Source organism: Vombatus ursinus, unplaced genomic scaffold (assembly GCF_900497805.2).
Source record: "Vombatus ursinus unplaced genomic scaffold, bare-nosed wombat genome assembly UNPS02014812.1, whole genome shotgun sequence".
NCBI classification, from domain to species: Eukaryota; Metazoa; Chordata; class Mammalia; order Diprotodontia; family Vombatidae; genus Vombatus; species Vombatus ursinus.
In genome coordinates this window covers 74,239,004-74,243,636 of record NW_020954590.1, presented here as the reverse complement: position 1 = coordinate 74,243,636, position 4,633 = coordinate 74,239,004, and positions in this window count along the sequence as shown.

The window sequence follows — 4,633 nt, the reverse complement described above, 5'->3', positions numbered from 1 at the left end:
CCTTGCCCTAGTTATTTTGTAGATGAGAATACTTAAGAGCAGAGAGCTTAACATTGAGGTGGCACATTCCTTATGAGAAATATTGAGGTGATGACTACATTTTTCTCTGTCTTCCAATCTGAACCAAACAAATCCAATAAGTATTTAAATGCCATGTGTAATGAATTATGCGTGGGCATTGGGGTAAAAGACCAAAATAAAATACAAGCCAGGCCCTTAAGGAACTTACCAGATACTGGGCAAATGCAGTGTTTACACAGATACACATATAGATGATTATTGGGGGAGGGAGGGATTCCTTAATGACTAGGGGACCAGGAAAGATGTCTTCAGTCAAGACTTGTGTGCCCTGAATTCCTTTTTTTCAGTCTGGTGAAGCCTATGGACCCTTTCTCAGAAGAATGTTTTTGAATACATAAAATAAAAAACTGAGGATCACTGTTTCCTCATCTATGTTTTGTCGTCCAGTTGCTTCAGTCATGCCCAACACTTTGTGACCACATTTGGGGTTTTCCTGGCCAAGAGAGACTTGCCAGTTTCTTCTCCTGCTCATTTTACAGATGAGGAAACTGAGGCAAACAGGGTTAAGTGACTTGCCCAGGGTCACATTGTAACTTTAAGTGTTTGAGGCCAGATTTGAACTCAGGTCTTCCTGACTGGAGACCCGGTGCTCCATCAATGGAACTGCTTTGCTGCCTCATCTATAAAAAAGGAGAAAGGAACCAGGTGGCCTCTAGAGTCCTTTCTAGCTTTATATCTATGATCTTATGAATTACTGTAAGTTACACAGCTAATAAAAATTGGAGCCAGGACTTAACTCTGTTCTTCTCACTCAAAGACCGATGCCTTCCAGCTCTGAATGATGCAAAGTTATTCATATGACATTGACCTTCACAGCAGTCCCTGGTTCTGTTCGTTTTCCTGAAGCAATTCTCATGTAGCAACTGAGAATTCCTTTCCTATCTTAGAAGTTGAGGCATTTTCCTATTCCCAGACTTTCTTGGTTCGTACTAATAAAGCAACTCTTGAACATAGTCACTTACTGACAATTTTTATTCTTAAGCCTGACTTCACATGGGGCCAAAATTTGCATGGGGAATTACATAGGAGAATGTAAATCTGGTTCTGTGTTCTCACTCATTTCCACAGCTCCTATGGTTACAACTCTTCTCCCGAATAATAGAATAATAGAGAGAAAGTGAAGCACTGGTTAAAAATAGTAATGGAAGCCAGCCTTCTCTGTTCCAGAGGCTTTGACAAGAAAAAGTACGACTCTCCTTTTATATTTCTTTGCTTTAGGTATACTCTATTTTTAACAAAATTACCTAAATATAAGCCCCCTTCTCAAAAAAAAATTGGTTTGCTCTGTGTGAATATTTTACATATAAATATCTTTCCTTGACTCCTTCTTTGATTCTAACTTGGATCATTCATCTGTGAATCATGCCGTGGAGGCCATCATCCAACTAAAAGCCTTGACTGCTCAAGAATTCAGTCGCAAAATAAAGTGAAGAATTGAAGAGATTGCCCAGATAAAGCAGACAGGCCTAATTCAGTCACATTATTGCGGCCTGTGCCTTTGGATTTATGTGCATAATTATCACAAACCACAACCAGCAATGTAACAGTGATGAACATTTAGCATCATAGTTATTTGAAAAGAGAGCCTAATGTAATCATTGCCCACATCATATAATGCTTTACAATTCTGAGGCACTTCCCATATATGATCTCCACAATAATCCAGTTCAACTCAATTCAATTCAGTTCAGTTCAGTTCTGTTCTGTTCTGTTCAGTTCAAATCAATTCAACAAACATTGATTAAACAATGCTCTGTATAAGACCCTGGGCTAAGTATAGGCAATATATTAATACAAAATGGAAAAAAAATTCCCCGAACTGAAGTACCTGATATTTGAAGGATATGACATGCAAACAGATGAGTAAATACAAGATAATTTAAGAAAGTGTCCTTTTAAAATATATAACATATTCACTGTATAATTTTCAAAGCTGTCACATTTGTGATTTTTTTCTCATCTTCCTCCTGTTCTTTTCAGTGCATTTACTCTTTTCTTTCTTTCTGTGGGGAAAGGGCTAGCCTGTATTTACGTCTTGTATCTTCCCACTGCAAAAACAAAACAAACAAACACAAAACCTCTTGTAACAAATATGTATAATCAAGCAAAACCAATCCACTCATTGACCATGCCTGAAAATGTATGTCTTATTCTGCATCTTGTGTTCATTGCCTCTATTTCAGCAGCTGAGAAGCACACTTCTTCACAGTCCTCTGGAATCATGTTAGTCATTGCACTGATCAGAGTTCTTGAGAATTTGTTAGTTGCTTTTCTTTATAATGTTGTTACATAAATTGCTCTTTGGAGTCTGGTTTTTTCTTCAACTCTGCATCAGTTAATATGTCTTCCCATGTTTGTTCGAAGCCTCCCCTTTTCTCATTTTATTTTAATTGCACAATGGTATTCCATTACTTTCATATATCATAATTTGTTTGGCCATTTCCCAAATAGTGGGAATCTTCCTTTACTTACTTTCAAGTTCTTTGCTACTACGAAAAGAGCTGCTATAAATGCTTTTGAAGATAAGGGCCTTTTCCTTTTTCTTTGATCCTTTTACGTGTATAAACCTACTTGTAGCATCACTATAAGAAGGTATATGAGTTTAGTAACTTTTGGTACATAGTTCCAAATTCCTTTCCCAAATGGTGATACCAATTCACAGTTCTACCAACAGTACATTAGCATTCCTCTCTTCTTGCAGCAATTCCAACAATTGTCATTTCCCTTTTTTGGTTCAAAACCTCTTCAAATACGTAATTATTACTCATGTGTGCCTGGGCAAGTCACTTATCCTTTGCCTCAGTTTCTCATCTATAAAATGGAGATAATAATAGCATACGCCTCCCAGGGCTGATATAATAATAAAGTGAGATAATATTTGTAAAGTACTTTACCAATCTTAAAATGCTATATAAATGCTAGCTATTATCATTATTATTTTTATTATGTAAAATCATTTAAATTTTGATGGCACATTGAAAATACATCCTGAAATGATTACAGTTAAATAATGATTAATTCAAATCCTCAGTTAATTAGTTAGTCCTTTTCTGTGATCCACTTTGGGAAGAATTTTGAGGTCAGTAGCAAGAAAATAAATTGGTATTGGTAATCTGATATTTTACAAAATCTTAGTTAGCTACATCTCCAGGTGCTGTTCTAGATGGTGTTTACTGATGTTTCAAAGCCTGACCCTGAGGTATTGTAAGATCCCAAATCATCAGGGAAAGCTTTGTCGTGCTCCATTAGATTCTATTTGCTAGGACAAGAAAGGATCCCAAAATACTTTATAAAGACTTTCAACAGTAGAGGCTCAAAAAAAGCAGGGATCTGGGTTTAATTCTGTGTTAATCAAAACACTTGACTAACCAAAATGTTTATCTTGTATTGAACCATCTAACTTCTACTAATTGATCCTAGTTCTTCCTTTCAGGGTCAATAAGAATGAATCTAATCCTTCTTTCACACAATTATTTCCCCTTCCCCCTCCGCCCCCCCAAAAAACACAAAACCCTTCCAGCCTTAGAAAAATTTCCTTTGTTTTCTTATGGAATGGTTTCAAGTCCCTTTACTATCTTAGAAATGCATCCATTTCATTTTATTGTCATATCAACCCTAGGAGGTAGATGTTGTTATTATCCTCATTTTGTGGATGAGAAACTGAGTCAAACAAAGAGTAAGTCACTTGCTCAGGGCCATATTGCTAATAAGTGTGTGAGACTTTGAACCAAAAAAGGGAAATGACAAGGAGATGTTATAAATTGTCAGTGTCCCTTCTATATCTCCACAGTTCTGGATTCCAGAAGCGGGCATGATTCTTCAGTTGTGGTCTTCAGTTGCTATATCAGGATAATGCAGCAAAACTATGACCTTTTCCCCAGTGAACATTATTTTCTATTAATGCAGGCCAAGATTTCATTAGCTTTTTTTTTTTTTTTGGTACTGTCATATCGTGTTGCTGAACTGTATTAAGTTTGTAAAACTCTACCCCTAGGATTTTTTCATATGAAATGCTTTTTTAGCTCTGCATCCCTCACCTAATATTTGTGAAGCTACTTTTTGGAACTGGAGAGTAGGATTTCACACTTGTTCTTATGAAATGCCATTTTGTTAGCCTCAGCCCATAGTTGTTCCCTGTTGAAATTATTCTGGATCATTAATCTTCATTCAGTATAACGATGTCGACCAGTTTCACATCATCTGCAAATTTGATAAGGTGCCTTTGTTCAAGTCATTGACAAAAAAACATTTAATAATGCATGGCTCATGACTTGATACTGCACCAGTCCATTAGAGTAGTGGAAACTACAGGGGCTTTATAGTAAAAGGATGTGGGTTCAAATTCTGCCTCTGATGCTTATTGTATGTGTGACATTGGGCAAGTCACTTAAACTCCTTTGGCCCTTGTTTCTTCATTTATGAATTAAAGAGGCTAAGCTATAGAAAGTCCCTTCTGGCTTTAGAGTCACTGTCTGTGACTCTTCATAGTACGTGAAAAATTTTGTCAAATATCTTGCTAAAATCCAGATCTGCTGTTTCTATGACATTTCTA